Source organism: Hemiscyllium ocellatum, unplaced genomic scaffold (genome assembly GCF_020745735.1).
Source record: "Hemiscyllium ocellatum isolate sHemOce1 unplaced genomic scaffold, sHemOce1.pat.X.cur. scaffold_606_pat_ctg1, whole genome shotgun sequence".
NCBI classification, from domain to species: Eukaryota; Metazoa; Chordata; class Chondrichthyes; order Orectolobiformes; family Hemiscylliidae; genus Hemiscyllium; species Hemiscyllium ocellatum.
Window position 1 is genome coordinate 196,409 of NW_026869130.1, and position 18,573 is coordinate 214,981.

At 43.3% G+C, this 18,573-nt stretch overlaps 2 non-coding genes across 2 annotated transcripts; one reads left to right on the forward strand and one right to left on the reverse strand.

Moving 5' to 3' along the window:
- Positions 1–3,421: 3,421 nt before the first annotated feature.
- On the reverse strand, positions 3,422–3,502 carry trnas-uga (transfer RNA serine (anticodon UGA)). Its single transcript has one exon. It is a non-coding gene; the product is annotated as a tRNA-Ser (tRNA).
- Positions 3,503–11,394: 7,892 nt separating this feature from the next.
- On the forward strand, positions 11,395–11,476 carry trnai-aau (transfer RNA isoleucine (anticodon AAU)). The gene has a single exon. It is a non-coding gene; the product is annotated as a tRNA-Ile (tRNA).
- Positions 11,477–18,573: the final 7,097 nt, after the last annotated feature.

The window sequence follows — 18,573 nt, forward strand, 5'->3', positions numbered from 1 at the left end:
GGTTGCTTTTCTGACAATATCATACATGTCAAATGGCAGGTAAGTCTCAGGCGGCAATAAAAACACGCCTTTGTTGCCAATTACCACAGTTGGAAAATCTTTCAGGTGGATTATAATTGATTGCGTGCATCCCCTCTTCCGAGAACTAAATGTCAGAACCAGTGCTTGTTGACTACTATGATGTGCTAATCCATATTTCCAATGGCAATTCCTTCCCGGAGTATCAAGGCCACAATTCTGGTAGAGGAGTTAGTAGCTTTCTTCACACGCTATGACCTAACTAGTCAATTCAGTTCAGCTAAGGGTCAAAGTTTACTGCTCAACTGCTTAAGAGGTTTTTGATAGCTGAAATACAACACTTTAAATCTAGTGCATATCTTCCTGAATCGTTGGGAGCTTTAGAAAGATGGCTAAGACCTTGAAGACCATGAAGAGAGCATACTGTCAAGATTACCGAATGATTGAGAAAAAGATATCCCATTCGCATTGTTTGCCATTAAGAATGTTCCAAACGAATCCACTTAGTCAATCCTTTTGAGTTCATATTCGCACATGAAGTGATTGCCCTTTGGAATTAATTAAAGAAACAAATGACAGGGTCAAAGACGAAGATCACACAATTAAATCATGGTATCGGAATTGAGGGAGAGACTAAATTTAGTAGGTGATTCAGCAAAACAGCACCCATAGATGGCACAGCGTAGAATTACGCAGGTGGCAGATAAAAATCTGGGACTCAGAAGTTTTCCCACAGGGATAACTTGTCAGTACTGTTACCAATCATAGGTGATCCCTTTAAAGTTAGGTTTACTGGTCCCTGTGAAAAAGTTGAGTCAGTTGAACTATTTAGCAAAGATGTCAGATATAAAATAAAACTGTATTGCTATGTCATGTGAACATGTTGAAAACGTATTACACACAAAGGAAGAACTGGAGGAAGAGTTGTTCGTTACTGCTCAGCAGAGTGAGGAATCGAATTCAGTTGCTTTGAATTTTGATGTACCTCAAAACAGATTCTAAATGATGAAGTCCTTGAGAGTGGGATGGATTAGAAAGCTGTCTGTCTCAGGAGCATAGAAAAGTGTTGAAAGATTTTTTGTTCCGACAGAGTCATGGTACATGCAAGAATCACATGGAGAGGACGAAAGCAATTGAACACGAAGTAGATGTGGGGAATTCTGCTGCGATAAAGCAGCAACCCTCTCGACTTAATCGTCTCAAAGGCTAACAGGACTAGATGCAGGTGAACACCATGCTCGACGAGAACATCATTGAACCAAGCCAGAGTGCGTGGAGTTCGCTGATTTTCTTAGTTACCAAACAGATGATTTGTGTTGAATTTCGTGTGATTATGGAACGGCCAACGCCGTTACAAAATCGAACTCATATCCAATTTCTAGATTAGAGGACTGCATCCAGAAAGTCGGACAAGCCAGTTACATCACCAAGTCGGGCATAATGCGTGGCTACTGGAAGGTACCATTGTCAAAGTTGGTGAACAAATCTCTGCGCTTGTACTCCATATAGGCTATATCAGTTTAAAGTGATGCACTTTTGAATGAAGAACAAGCCCGGCACACCCAAAGACACTTGTACAGAGTTGTGGCCGGGTTGACAAATTGTGTAATCTATTTGGACGATGTAGTGATCCTTAGCAATTCAAGGCATGATCACAAGGGTCTGTTGGCAGAGCTCTTTGAACGACCACGAGAAGCGAAACTGATGACAAACATATAAAAAACAGAATTCACGGAAGCAGAGGTGATGTTCTTGGGATGTAACATCGGTCATGGCAGGTTGAGCACCCTCTGGAACGTGAGCACGAAGGCTTCTGAAGAATTGCCATGATCAACCTCGAAGAAAGAGTTTCTTTAATTCTTCAGACTCAGCGGACTCTATCAGAAGTCTGTTCCAAACTGTACTAGTGTAGTGGCATGTTTAACCGATTTGCTGAAGAAAAAACACAACTTTTCGGTGTTCAGCAACATGGCACGTGGCAATTGACCATTTGAAGTCGATATTAACCACCAAACCATATTACCTGCACCAAACATCTAAAAAACTTTAAAGTAGCCATCGGTGGTCGTTAGAGTGGAGGTGTACTCCAACGGGAAAGATGAGCATGGGGAACAACTGCTAGTTGATAACTTTTCATAGAAAATCAACATCTATCAGAAGAAATGCTCCACAATCGAAAAAAAAACTATTGAGTTTGGTACTGGCGTTACACATTTAATGTATGTGCCACGAATAATGGATCGGAGAAGTTATGTACACAGACCACAATCCGCTAAAACGTTGTATATATGTAATAATATGAGAGTATTTCGTTGGCTTCTTATGGAAGAGACGTTCACTTTAAAAATCATGCATGTTGTGGGTCAGTAGAATGAAATCACAGATACGTTATCGCAGATTCAACTGATGGTGTTCAGATGAGATTGTCTTTATTTCATGTTTTATATTTTATATAGGAAAAAAAACTAAGTCGAAATTGTATGAAATTTATCGATATGTTAGGGTAAAGTATTTTTTTTAAAAAATGAAAACATATCTTCATTATGATGGTTCATTGTTTCCTGTAGAGGCGATGTGTTTTAAACATATTAGTGCACATTTAAGAGATTTAAAAAGCAGCAGAACAACCAGACACAGAAACAAGTGTTCTCAATAAGACAACGACGTAATCCTGGGTCGAACAATTCAATTCGTTCATTGCCTGGAGACATAAATAGTTCGAGCTTGGCCACTCAGTTTAAATTTTAATCAGGAAAATATATAATTTCAAATCAAATTTTAATTGCGTCTCTTGAAAGTCTTTAAAAATAAACAGGGACCCAATCAGATGCTCTGGGGTATGAGATGGGGGACATTGAACTGTTGAGAGGAGGACTGCCAGGACCTTGCATGTAACAATCTTCTTGAAAAAAATATATATGTGGAAAATAACTTTTCGATCCGTGATCTTTGACACAGAATCTCCCAACAGGGACAAAGAAGAGACAGGAAGATCCGAAGACAAGAACCTACAGCTGCCTGGTTTTGATAAAGAAGTGCTGTTTTGTAAACCTTAACTGGGAGTTTTATTTGAATAGCAATATCGAATGGAACAACAAAAATGGGTAATAGAAAACATTGGTTTGTTAATTAACCTCTCTCTTACTTTACAAATGAAGTGCTGAATTTTTACTTCATGTAGTTCTTGGCCAATCGAATTGTTGCAGATTCCTGTACAGCATAACTCGCTTCTGTGTTACTGGTTTTATCGTAAGCTGGAGGGTTTATGCTGTGTCATAACGAGTCTAAACAAATTTGGCAAAACAAGTGTGCATCTGTGCAGTTCTTTGAGTGAACTGGAGATTTGCACCATTCATGACCTGGATGAAGTGATTCTCCAAAAGCGAAAGGCTACCAAAATCTCCGTAGTTGACAGGATTCGAACCTGCGTGGGAATGCCCAATGGATTTCAAGTCCATCGCCTTAACCACTCGGCCACAACTACATCCGAATGCACAGAGTTCTCATTTCCAGGTCTCTGTCCCTGGGGAGATTAGCAGTAGTGAATCATTGTTTGGTTTATTTGCATTCAAAACTCACAGCTTTCAAATCGATGAAATGTCGGGACAAAGTGGGTCTGGGTGTTCCACCCCGATAGGTGGGATCTATATTCAGCTTAAACGACGGCGGAAAATGCAGAAAATTACTCAGCAGGTCGAGCAGGATCTGGGCTGGGAAAAGGCGATTCAACGTTTCAGAACGTTATCAGAACTCCGTTTTTCTCCAATAGTACTGACAAACCTGTTGACATTCCCCAGAATGTTCTATTTTTTTTCAGATTCCCAACATCCACAGTCCTTTGCATTAGCCACTGAAACGATACAGAAATTCCTTTGTGATTCTGGATAAGATTCCTGGTTGGGGCACATTTTTGTGACCACATTAAAAACCCGGAGCTGTGCAGGAAAGAAAGCCAATGAAGTATGACCAGTGAGAGATCCGACCCTGGAACGTCCCAAACCACCAACCGTTCGGTTAATGGATGAACGTGTTGACCAATTACGCATCAGAGACAGTTTGAACTTACTCATTGTACGATCCAAAAACAGGCTTTTCACGAATTCAAACTTCAGCCTGCCCTTCACGAAGTGATTGATGTCCTGTATCAGTTTTTCTTTTGCAAAATAAATCGTGGGACATTCACTGCAGTGAAGTGGCAACAATCCTGTACCCGCTGGAAACGCATCCACGTCACAGCAACCAACTTTTCTATAACAGGAGTCCTGCTCTCTTCGAGGCTTTTTCGTAACTTGTTTGCACCCGAGTCTTCGCGTGGTCTTGTAGCCGTGGCGAGGTTTGAATTCCTGACGCGCAGGAATGAAAATCCTTTCAATGTCTCAGATTGGTTCATGTCGAGAGAACAGCAGAATCCACAGTCGTGGCCTCTGAAAGACGGCTGTGTTAAGTGGGACAATCCACCCTTCATTCACCTGTGGTTTCGCTTCCCAAAGAGATTCTAAAGTTTTCCAAAGCTGGAGACACGGGTTCACTGTTATTTTCCCTTGTTTTGTTTTAACCTTCCCAGTGGCGATATTTTCCCCAAACTGCTTCGCAATTCTCCGCCTTGCATGATGTCTGGCGATGAGCAAAGCCCTTTTGTCGAGAAATTACTGAGGTTGGGATTCTTCTCTTTGGAACAAAGAAGGTTAACTGGAGATTTTTATGGTCTGTTTATAATGATAGGGGAGGGCGCAGTGCGGATGGGTGGGTTGATGTTGTGGAGGAAATGTTGCCAACAATCAGTGTCAGTTTCCAGAAGACTGGGACTAAAGACATTTAATGAAAAACGAAATTTGCGAAGAATATATAGAGCCTAATCTCAGGGGAACCGTTAATCCTTTAAGACACGGATGAGGAGGACATTCTGTCTTTGAGAGAGGAGCAAATCTGCAGAATTCTTTACACTGAAGGGCTGTCAAGGCTGAGTATAATCAAGGTTGAGACGGCCGCACAATTAGTCAATTTGGGAATCAAGAAGAATGGAGATAAGGCGGAAAAGTGCCAATTAAGAATTAACCAAATCAGACGTGACCTCATTAAAACTTGGAGCTGACCTAATGGGACGAATGGCTTCCATCTGTTCCAATATCTTATCTGTCATTTGGAAACTACGAGAGACAATCGTGAAGAAAGTAATTGCAGGACGTTGAGAAAAGATGATTAGAGTCAAACTGAGTTAACATCATTTGTTGAATGGAAAAACACACTTGACAACTTCGTCAGAGTCCTTTGATCATATTGCAAGCAGAGTTGATCAAATGTTTGTAGGCATTCCGTAAAAGACCGTATCAAAAGCCATGGCACAAGGTCGGAGCTCACGATGAAAAGTTAAAAAAAAAGTCCTGGATTGTCCGTTGTTTAATTGTAGAATTAATCTGGATTATTGCGTATTTTTCAAGTTGTAAAAAAGTAATTAGTACAGTGCTGGAATGGTGAGTCATACGACTTCCATGATTTATATCTGCCTTAATGACTTGATGGAATTTGCAGAGTGAAATGTCCACAGATTTACTGACGATACACAACAGGTGGGAGGACATTTTGCGATGAGGACAGTGGAATCTGGAAATGGTTAGTGACAGGTTGAGTGGGTGGCAATGGAACAGGTGCACGGAGGAGGTTGCAGAGTTGATAGTTTGGAGGGGAGGGTGATACACATGGGTGGGAAGGAAATGGGACAGATGGGACAGGTCATAAGGACGGTGCTGGGCTGGAAGTTTTGAAGTGCGGTCAGGTGGAGGGAGGGGAAATGTGGAAACTGGTGAAATCTTAATTGATGCCATGGGGTTGGAGGTCCCTGATGTGGAGATTTAGCTTTAGAACGTAGAACAATGAAACAATACAGCGCAGCACAAGCCCTTTGGCTTTCGATGTTGCGCCGATCTGTGCACTAATCTAAACTCATCCCCCTATATTATCCCATCATCATCCATGTGTTTATCCAAGGATTGTTTACATCTCCATAATTTAGCTGAGTTAACGACATTGACAGGCAGGGCATTCCACACCCTTACTTTTCTCTGAGCAAAGAACCTGCCTCTGACATCTCGCTTAAACCTATAAATCCTCAATTTGGAGTTATGACCACTCGTACAAGCTGACAACATCTTCCTAAGATAAATAGTTCTACCGTCTACCTTATCTAATCCTCTTATCATCTTGTAACTCCCGGGAGTAGTTTTGATTGCAGAGCTGTAGATTTGATTCAAACGAACAGCTCAGCGAGCAGACCTGCACCCTCAACCTAAACCTGAGTTGCACATCTTCGCAAACCTTGCAAAAATCTTGTAACTCTGTATCAAATCTGCTCTCAGACTTCTTTCGGATGAGAACAGACCCAAGCCTCTCAGATTTTCCTGATAAGACTATTCCTTCAGGACAGGCAATATCTTGTTCTATCTCGTCTGCAACTTTTCCAATGTTTCCACATTCTTCCTGGAATGGGCGACCAGGCAGTTCAAAATATTCCAAGTGGAGCCACACAAGTGTTTTGTTTCGTTGCAGCATGACATTATGCTCAGGAACTCAATCCTCCACCAATAAAACCGACGACGTTGTACTCTTTCGCTAGGAGCACACTGGTTAGTACTGCTGCATTGCAACACCAGCGACGCGAGTTCAATTCCTCCTTCAAGCGGCTATCTGTGTGGGTTTCTGCCCGTTACTCTGTTTTCCCCTCACAATCCAAAAAATGTGCAGGTTCGGTAAACGGGTAAGTGAAAGAAAATGCGTCTGTCTGGGTCGCGCCTCGGAGGGTCGGTTTATACTTGTTGGGCCCCAAGGTCTGTTTCCACACGGTAAGTAATCCAAAAATAATAATCAACCTGGCTTGAAACTATGTACATGGACTCCAAGCTCACTCTTCCCATCCACATTACCAAGAATCTTTCCATTAACTCAGTATTCTGTCTTCCTGTTATTGTTCCCAAAGTGAATCACTTCACATTTAGCTGCATTGAACTTTATTTGCCACCTCTTAGACCAATTTTGCAAATTATTCCAGCTCCCCTGCAACCTGCAACATTTTTCCACGCTGCCCACAACTCCAGCACCTTTAGTGTTATCTGCAAGCTTACTAACTCATTCACCCTATGCCTGCGTCTTCGTCATTTACGAAAATGACAAACAACAGTGATCCTAAAGCAGATCGTTGTGCCACACCACCCCTTACCGGATTCCAGGGTGAATATTTTCATTAGCCACCACTTGCTGCCTTCTCAGAGAAAGCCAGTTTCTAATCTAAACAGCGAAATCATCGTCAATACCATGCCTCTGCATTTTCTCCAACAGCCTAACATGTGGATTCTTATCAAAGGTTCTACAGACGTCATGTACACCACGTCAAGTGCCCTACCCTCATCCACATGCTTGGTCACCTTCTCGAAAAACTCACGAAACCATGTGGACCCTCTGAAATCAAGTTGTTGCTGGCTGAATGATTATACATCCTGTCTCTCATACTCAGTTCCATATTCTTTCCTACAAGAAAGGTAAGGCTCACTGGTCCAAGATTACTTTGGTCTTCTGTATTACCCTTCTTCAACAAGGGAACAACTTTTGCTATCCTCCAATCTTCGAGTGCTATTCCTGTAGACAATATCGAAAATAAAGATCAAAGGCAAAGGCTCTGCAATCTCCCCACTGGCTTCCCAGGAAATCCTTGGATAGATCCCAGCTGACCCAGGGGACTTACTTATTTTCGCCCCTTCCAGAATTGTTAACAAGTCCTCCTTGTAAACTGCATTGTAAACCATCCAGTCTAGTCGCCTGTATCTCAGATTCTCCTCGACACCGTTGTCTTAAACCAATATGAATACTAACAAAAAATATTCGTTAGCGCCTTCCTACCTCCTCTGACTCCACACACAATTCATCACTCCTATTTTTGACTAGTCCTCATCTTCCTCTCGTCGTTCTTTGGTTCCTGATATACACGTAGAATTCCTTAGGGTTTTCTAAGATTCTATCCGCAAGCGACTTCTCATGTCCTCTCCTGTCTCTTCTGGACTCTCTGTACAGGTTGTTCGTAACTAACTTGTAACTCTCAATCGTCCTAACTGAGCCTTCAAGTCAAATCCTAACATAAGCCTCCTACTTTCTCTTGACATGAGCTTTAAGTTCTTTAGTAAACCACGGCTGCTTCATTCGACAACTTCCTTCATAACTGACAGGTACATACTCATCAAGTACACGCGATATCTGTTCCTTTAACAAGCTCCACATTTCAATTGTGCTCATACCATCCGTTTCCTTCCACATCTAGTGCAAACTAAATCTTGCCAAATGTCATCCTAATTGCCTTTTCGTCAGATATACCTCTTTCCCTGCAGTACATAACTATCCTTTTCTACTGCTTAAGTAAACATACAGAACTGTGTTCACGATCATTAAATTGCTCACCTACCTTCATATCTAACACCCGGCCAATCCATTACCTAGTAACAAATCCAATGTGGCAAGTGACTGTTAATAAAAGGTAGTCTGGCCGCAGGTTATGGACTTGTGTTGAGGATGAGGCAGGATTTATCAAAGTTGATAGGGACAAATAGTTTTTCTGTTCACCTCCCTCTGTTTCCCTCACTCGCAGGAGACTGCTATTATCATTTGGTGCAGCAATTGACAGATGATATCTTTGGTTGCTTCGAAACTTCTGAACACTGTGCAAGTGAGTAAAATAGTACACAGGACCAGGCTCCTGTCAGGGAGCCAAGAAAGCATGCATTGTCAGAGGGCCAGAAGTGACGGAACGGCGCTTTCTCTTTCCAGTGCAAAAGGTTAGTGCTGAAAAGGCAGGCGCTCTTGGAGATTCAGTGCTGTGAGAGATGACGCTGTCAGAGCATCAGAACTGAGAATGCAGAAACTCTCAGATGGTTATTGCTGAAGGATCGGTTACTGTAATAGGATAAATTCTAAGGGAGTGGGCACATTCAGAGGGTTAGTGTTGAAGGAGCAGGCACGGTTGGGGGGTCAGGACTGAGAGAGAGGGTACTGTCACAGGTCCAGTACTGAGTAAGTGCCATCGGCGCCCGTTCAGTGTTGGGAGAGTGGGTGCTGTCGGAGGATCAGTGCTGAGGGATCATATTTAATTTATTTCATGCTAATATTTCCAGAAACAAATAATATAGCAGCTGGACATGCAAACTGTCCATCAAAACATTCAATGGCATGTCCGAACATAAATAAATTATCTAAAAACTCTCTCATATTTGAGGACATAGTGCCTGTTTTTGTCACACATACGCTGCCTGTCTGGTCACATACATCATCCCTGTTGTAGTCTCACACAACTTCCCCATGTTTTTCATACATCCTCCCACGCTACATCTTACACACCCACCATATCTTTGTCACACACACCGTCACTGCATGGGACAAACTCTAAGTCTGCCTGTACTGGAGTAGACTTCAGTTTACCCACCCCCAGTGATATGATTATGTAAAAATGGTTAGAAGTTAGAGCGTGGTGCAAATAACGCCAAGGTCGTGAATTCTCACCCGCCCACAACAGATGTATACCCTCTCGTTCTGCACTGCCCCACCTGAGCGAAAGGAACTTATCTACTTACCCGATTCATGCCCCTTATTTTCCTGGATCTCTGTTACTACTTTTCACGCGACTTCCAGAGGGAATTCATTCGCTTGTTCACCTCTTATGCATCGACACTGGAGTTAGCATATCCCCAGCAATATCATAGAGCCATTAATAGAAGCAAATTACTGCAGATGCTGGAATCTGAAACCAAAAGAGAAAATGCTGGAAAATCTAAGCAGTTCTGGCACCATCTGCAAGTAGAGAAAGGAGCTGACGTTTCGAGTATAACTGATCCTTTGTTGAAGATTAAAAAAGGGGAGAATTAGGGAGCTATTTACACCATGCTGACAGAAGGTGAGTCAGGGCTCCAGATGCAAAGGTGATAATGACAGAGCACGGAGAGATTAAAGGGAGATTAGGATCTGCGAATGACCAAGGCTGAAGCCAGTGCTATGTGACAAAATATGTGGGGGATGTGTGAAGCAGACTAAATGGAAAACAGGGGAGAAGCGTAGCAAAGTGGGAAGAGGAGAGGAAAAACGTATTGACAGAGTGGGAAGAGACAGAAAGAGAGACAATCAAGAAATAAAAGGTAAAGAACAGTGAAAAAAACACAAATAAAAAAGGTAATTAAAATAATTGAAAATAATATTATCTGAAGTTGTTTGAATTTAACAACTTCGACAATTTTACTTCATTATTTTATTCATCTTTTTTTTCATTTCACCTGCAATATCGGAAGCCAATAGATATGGACAGCACGGAAAACACAGTTTTTGATCGAACTCGTCCATTCCGAACAGATATCCTCACCTGATCCAGCCGCGATTGCATGCACTTGACCCATGTCTCTCTAAAGCATTCCTATTCAAATACTTGTCCAAATTCCTTAAAAGTATTGGAATTGAACCAGTCATCACCAGTTCGTCTGGCAACTTATTGCAGACACGCACCATCCTCTGCGTGAAGCCGTTGCTCCTCATTGCCTTTTGAATTCTCACCCGACCACAACAGATGTATACCCTCTCGTTCTGCACTGCCCCACCTGAGCGAAAGGAACTTATCTACTTACCCGATTCATGCCCCTCATGATTGAAAAACCTCCATAAGATCAGCTCCCAGCCTCTGACGAGCCAGGCAAAATAGTGAGAGAGCGTTCAGCCTGTAAACGTTTGCACCTTTTCCATTTTCAAATGTAGGATGTAACATGCTGTCTGAAGCAGTCATCTTAGCAGCTGATCTGTCGCTGACAAACGCTGCAGGAAGGCGTGATAACTTGCTAAATATGCTGTCAAACGAAGATTGCATAAGCAACATGAGTCATTGAGGAAAACGTGCAATTGAGTTCTGCGCTGTTGCTGACTCGAAAGCAACTGCGTCCTTCGGGAGCAGAAAGAATCCCACTGCTAGATTACAATTCAAATGCATTTGGAATAAGGTTCGCAGCAGTTTATCAGCAGCACATAACCCTGACTCCAAAGGTCTGTGAGTTTCCAGAAGCACAGTGAGCGATCGTTGAAGGTACTTTTCTCCAGACGATATTTGACAACATGACAAGCTGCAGCTGTGCTGTTGGCATTGCGATTGAAATTGCATGCGTCCGGACATTGTGCTTAATTTTGGATATCAGAGCAACTGGTTAGCTCGACTGTGCGCTTTCGGAAAAGTCAATGCTTTTTTTTGTTGAAAAGATTTGCAACGAAAGGAAATACCTCAGAAGAGCGTGCGATCGATATCAAATCAGAAAATGAATAGCCGCCGTGATTGTGAGCACGGGCAATGTAGGCATTTGCTTCTAGCAAGCAGGCCCGTTGGTGGGTTAGCTCAGCTGGTTAGAGCGTGGTGTTAATAACGCCAAGGTCGTGGGTTCAATCCCCACACTGGCTATGTGAAGTGCTCGTGTCGTGAGCTACCCTGTGCCAAGGTTCTTCGCGGCTTTTAATTTCACCGCCTGCAACAACTTGTCACATGATCGATTCAGATGTGTATTCATTCGAAAGCCGACCATCGCTGTCTTGGAACAGCAACTCGTTGGTCCCATGTCGGATCTCAGCTGCGTTGCTGTATTTCCAAACAAAGTGAACCACAAAATCACCAAGCAGAAACCCTCGCCAGCGCAATAAAACATTTGACAGGGATAGACGCACAACTCGATCGCAGTACCCATGATGACTCTTGGATGTTGTCTGCAGCAAATCAATCAGTCTCAATTGTTTTCACAAAGAAATGCAAAACATGAAATATATGCAGTATTAAGTCGACCTGGCACAGTCTCGGAGGAGAACCAGAGTTCAGGCTTCAATTCAAATCCAAGATTCGTTCATCTTATTTTCCTGGATCTCTGTTACTACTTTTCACGCGACTTCCAGAGGGAATTCATTCGCTTGTTCACCTCTTATGCATAGACACTGGAGTCATCATATCCCCAGCAATATCATAGAGCCATTAATAGAAGCAAATTACTGCAGATGCTGGAATCTGAAACCAAAAGAGAAAATGCTGGAATATCTAAGCAGGTCTGGCACCATCCGCAAGTACAGAAAAGAGCTGACGTTTCGAGTATAACTGACACTATGTTAAAGATAAAAAAAAGGCGAGAATTAGGGAGCTATTTACACCATGCTGAGAGAAGGTGAGTCCGGGCTCCAGATGCAAAGGTGATAATGACAGAGCACGGAGAGATTAAAGGGAGATTAGGAGCTGCGAATGACCAAGGCTGAAGCCAGTGCTATATGACAAAATATGTGGGGGATGTGTGAAGCAGACTAAATGGAAAACAGGTGAGAAGCGTAGCAAAGCGGGTAGAGGAGAGGTAAAACGTATTGACAGAGTGGGAAGCGACAGAAAGAGAGACAATCAAGAAATAAGAGGTAAAGAACAGTGAACAAAACACAAATGAAAGGTAATTAAAATAATTGAAAATAAAATTATCTGAAGTTGTTTGAATTTAACAACTTCGACAATTTTACTTCATTATTTTATTCATCTTTTTTATCATAGAGTCAATATCATAGAGTCAATAGATATGGACAGCACTGAAAACACGGTTTTTGATCGAACTCGTCCATTCTGAACAGATACCCTCAACTGATTCAGCCGCGATTGCTGCACTTGACCCATGTCTCTCTAAAGCCTTCCTATTCACATACTCTTCCAAATTCCTAAAAGTCTTCCAAATTATTGCAGACAAGCTCCACCCTCTGCGTGAAGCCGTTGCTCCTCACTGCCTTTCGAATTCTCACCCTCCCACACCAGATTTGTACCCTCTCGTTCTGCACTGCCCTACCAAACGAAGATTGCATTAGAAAAATGAGTTATTGAGCAAATCGTGTAAGTGTGTTTTGCGCTGTTGCTGACACCAAAGCAACTGCGTCGGTCGGGAGCAGAATGAATCCATGGATATCCAGTTTGAGGTGGTTCATGTCTCAGTGGTAGTTGGAAATGAAGAGATCGAAGGCAGGTAATTGGACAGTTCGGGGTGTCCTGGTGGATGGAGTGCATTGGAGGTGGGCAATGGGATCCTCGGAGGTTGCCGAGTGTCTACATTGTGAAAGTAAGCTCGTAGGCGTCAGAAGAAGTGTTCGACGTCACGGCGTGTATTAAATTCATTAATACGTGGACAGAGGGAGATAAAGTTGAGTTCTTTCCTGTGGACTGGTCATTCATCCTCCTTCTGGGTGAGGTCAGAGAGAATGGTGAAAACTCGCCAAGACTGGGAGCTGGGATCTGGCGTGGTGTGGAGCTTGGGGAAGAGACCGAGCCTGTAATTGGAGTGGGTGTGGTGTTAGGGGGAATTGGGGGTGGAGTCTTGAGCAGGGTGGTGTTCCCCTCTGGTTTCTAGGGACGGGGTTGCTGACAGTGGGACCTGGGGGTGTCAGCAGAATGCAGGTGATTGTCGTTGATGGGGGAGGACGTGGTGGCAAACACGGCAGTGGGGGGCCGCTGAAGTCACTGAGTGTGTGACATCAGTGATGATGTGAGGGGCGGAAGTGTTGTCACTTGTGGCGTATGAGGAATTGTGAGGGGCGGAAATGGCACTTACTTTATGTTAACCAATAATTTCCTGTCACAAATCTGTTTGATAATGTCGTATTTTAATTAAACTCACTCCCTTACTGTTTCTCTGTTTTGGTCTTCATCCACATCTCCATGGGGTTCCAATATTTCAACCTTTCTCTTTGGACTTCCGAATTTCCATTCACCTCAGACCTGTCCCCCTCCTCATCTGTGTCCGTTTATAGCACACTGCATAATCTTGGTACCAGAGGAGCCTATTCCAATAAAATAGCTCAGTCTTCCCTGAGTACTGGTAGCAGTGCTCACTGGTCAGAACCACTTCTGATGATACTATTGTGTGATCCTGATACATTCCTGCACTCTTCTGATATCACTCAGCTTCTCTCCATGTGATATCCCTCACTGTGTGGGTCTAATTTCTGCCTCTGTCAGTGTCTCTCGCTCTTGCAGGTACTCCAGATCCTGAGCCAACAACATTCTCCAATCCAGAGGGAAGTAACTGCACAGGCCATTGATGGGGATTGGGATTTTCCAGATCTCTGTGGGACTCAGTGCCATTCTCTATGTGTTGCCTTCATTGCGTTAGTATAATTTCCCATTCTGTCTATTTCTCTGTCTCTTGCAGTTATTTTTGATGTCACTGACTCAGCAGAATTCCCAATTCCTGTCTCGTCCATCAACACATTGAAGATGGTTGGTCAGCCAGAGACAGATGTAGAGTGAGATCTGGAGCCTTCAGTAACTCCCACAGCCGGTAAGATCACTCACGCAGTAAGCAGCACAGGGAGGAGTTCATGGACTTTAATTCAGAAACTGAGGGCATGATGTCGGAACAATGCTGGGCAAGGAATATGACAAAAATCTCAGGCTTCATTATCACCACCTTGTCTGTAAATTCATCTGTTCCACGGAACCCTCCCTATGTCGGTCAGTTTCTCCACTGTCTGTTTCATAGATACCACCTTCCCCTATCTCTATCAGCCCCAACAATCCTGTTTGTCCCTGTCAGCTCCTCCTACCAGTACAACTCTTCATGTTTCTGCCGTTGCCTTTAATCCTGGGTTCTGTCACATCTCTCCTTAACGGAAGAAAAACAACGCTTCAGTTCCTGAAGACATCCCGGTCAGTGTCATCCTTTCCAGACCAGAAAAAGACCTCCCTGTCTTTGTAAAATTTTTGAACTCCTACTACGTTCATGACCTCTGTAATCTTCCCGTCGTGACAACAAAAAAGCTCTCTACCTTAGTAACCTCCTCCAGCTGTTAGACTCCTCCTGTCTCTGGGCACAAAGCAGAGTGACCCTGCTTCTCTCATAAATTAGATTCTGCATTTCTAATAATGACTATGAACTCTTACTGTCTCTAAAACGCACTCAGTCTCTGTAAACTCTATTGGTCCCGAATGATGTAATTTCCTTCGGTAACTACAAACCTTTATCCCTTTAATTTTCTCCAGACGCGACCACACAGTTTATTTCTATAACCTCCATGAGTGACAGAGTCATAGAGGTGTACAGCACGGAAATAGACTCTCAGGTACAACCTGTCCATTCCGACCAGATATTCCAACCCAATCTAATCCCACCTGCCAGCAGCCAGCCCATATTCCTCCAAACCCTTCTCATTCATATACCCATCCAAATGCCTCTTAAATGTTGCAATTGTACCATTCTCCACCACTTCCTCTGGCAGCTGTTTCCATACATGTACCATCCTCTACGTGAAAAAGTTGCCCCTTAGGTCTGTTTTCTATCTTTCCCCTCTCAAACTAAATCTATGCCCTCTAGTTCTGGACTCTCCGACCTCACGGAAAATGTCTATTTATCCTATCCATGCCGCTCATAATTTGGTAAACCTCTGTCAGGTCACCCCTCAGCCTCCGAAGTATCAGGGAAAACTGCTCCAGCCTGTTCAGCTTCACCCTATAGCTCAAATCCTCCAACTCTGCCAACATCCTTGTAAATCTTTTGTGAACCCTTTCAAGTTTCACAAAATCTTTTTAATCGGATGGAGACTGGAAGGGCACAAAATATTCCAACAGTGGCCTACCCAATGCCCTGTACAGCCGCAACATGACCTCCCAACACCTGTACTCAATACTCTGACCAATAAAGGAAAGCATACCAAATGCCGCCTTCACGATCCTATCTACCTGCGACTCCACTTCAAGGAGCTATGAACTTGCACTTCAAGGTCTCTTGGTCAGCAACACCCCCTAGGACCTTAGCATTACGAGTATAAGTTCTGCTCAGATTTGCTTTCACAAAATGCAGCACTTCGCATTTATTTGAATTAAACTCCATCTTCCACTTAGTCCAATGGCCCATCTGGTCCAGATCCTGTTGTAACTCTCTTCGCTATTCACTACACCTCCAATTTTGGTGTCATCTATAAACTTACTAACTATATCTCTTAAGCTCGCCTCCCTATCATTTATGTAAATGACAAACAGTAGAGATCCCAGCACTGATCCTTGTGGCTCTGCAATGGTCACAGGCCTCCAGTCTGAAAAACATCCTCCACCACCACTCTCTGTCTTTTACCTTTGAGCCAGCTCTGTATCCAAATGTCTAGTTCTCCCTGTATTCCATCTTGCTTATCAGGCTCCCATGGGGAACTTTCTCGAATGCCTCACTAAAGTCCATATAGATCACATCTGTCACTCTCCCCTCCTCAATCTTCTTTGTTACTTCTTCAAAAAACTCAATCAAGTTTGTGAGACATGATTTCCCACGCACAAAGCCATGTCGACTATTCCTAACCAGTCCTTGCCTTTCCAAATACATGTGCATGTTGTCCCTCAGCATTCCCTCCAACAACGTGCCCACCACTGAGTTTAGGCACACCAGTCTATAGTTCCCTGGCTTGTCTTTACCACCCTTCTTAAACAGTGGCGCCACTTTTGCCAACCTCCAGTTTTCTAGCACCTCATCTGTGACTGCTGATGATACACATATCTCAACAAGAGGCCCAGCAATCACCTCTCTAGCTTCCCACAGAGTTCTCGGGCACACCTGATCATTTCTTGGGGATTTATTCGCCTTTAACCGTTTCAAGACATCCAGCACTTCCTCCCTTGTAATCTGGACGTTTTGCAAGATGTCACCATTTATTTTCCTGCAGTCTATATCTTCCATATGCTTTTCGACAGTAAATACTGATGCAAAATATTCATTTACTGTCTCCCCCATTTTATGCGGCTCCACACAAAGGCCGCTTCTTTGTGGGGCCCTATTCTCTCCCTAGTTACCCTTTTTTCCTTAATATATTTGTAAAAACCCTTTGCATTCTCCTTAATTCTACGTGTCAGACATATGTCATGTCCGCCTTTTGCCCTCCTGAATTCCCCTTAAGTGTACTCACACTTCCTTTATACTCTTCTCAGGATTCACTCGATCTATCCTGTCTATACCTGACATATTCTTCCTTCTTTTTTCTGAACCAAACACCCAATTTCTTTAGTCATCCAGATTTCCCTATACTTACCAGCCTTCCCTTTCACTCTGACAGGAACATTCTTCTATGGACTCTTTTATCTCATTTCTGAAGGCTACCCATTTTCCAGCCATCCCTTTACTCGTGAACATCTGCCTCCAATCAATTTTCAAAAGTTCTTGCCTAATATCGTCAAAATTGGCCTTTATCCAACTTAGAACATGGAGTTGTAGATCTGGTCTATCCTTTTTCACTACTGTTTTAAAACGAATAGAATTATGGTCGCTCGCCCCAAAGTGCTCCCCCACTAACACCTCACCCACCTGCTCTGCCTTATTTCCTAAGAGTCGGTCAAGTTTTGCACCTTCTCTAGTAGGTATATCCACAAACTGAATCAGAAAATTGTCTTGTACACACTTAAGAAATTCCTCTCCATCTAAATCTTTAACACTATGGCAGTCCCAGTCAATGTTTGGAAAGTTAAAATCCCCTACCATACCTACGCTATTATTCTTACAGATAGCTGAGTTCTCCTTACAAGTTTGTTTGGCAAATTCCCTTTGACTATTGGGGTGTCTTTAATACAATCCTAATAAGGTGATCATCCCTTTCTTATTTCTCAGTTCCACCCAAATCACTTCCCTGGATGCATTTCTGGGAATATTCTCCCCCTGCACAGCTGTAATGCTATCCCCTATCAAAAATGTCACTCCCACTCCTCTCTTGCCTCCCTTTCTATCCTTCCTGTAGCATTTGTATCCTGGAACATTAAGCTGCCAGTCCTGCCCATCCCTGAGCCATGTTTCTGCAATTGCTATGAGATCCCAGTCCCATGTTACTAACCATGCCCTGAGTTCATCTGCCTTCCCTGTAAGGCCCCTTGCATTAAAATAAATGCAGCTTAATTTATTAGTCCTACCTTGTCCATGTCTGTCCTGACTGTTTGGCTCACTTCTGTTCTCAGCTGTACCCGTTACAGATCGAGCTCCCAAAATCCTCCCTGTAATTGTTACCACGTCCCATCCGTGCATTCCTCCAAATCCCTGTAAAGTCCTCCCATTCCTAAAACCCTCAGTGTATATGTCACCTGTTCCAGCTTCCACAAACCTCACTATCTCTGTAAGACATCCCCCCCCCCCCCCCCCCCCCCCACCACCCAAACCAGTTACTGCAGCCCGCTGTATCACTAAATGCCAGTAGTCACTATAATATCAGAGTAAGTGTGAAAGCAGTAATACTGTACTGGGTTAGATGATCAGTCCTGATCATATTAAATGTTGGGACCGACTCTGTAGTCAAATGGTCGATACATGCTCTTCTCTATAAACGTATGATCTATATAACCTCCTTCAGTCCCCACAGCTCTCCCTATGTCCATAAATTCCTTCAGTCCCCACGACTCTTCCTATCTATGTACCCTGAATCATTCACGACAAACCTCCCTAACTCCATAACCTCCAATATACCCCACGGCCCTCCCTATCTCCATAATCTCATCCAGAGCCGACGAGCCTCCTATTCAGAGTAACCTCC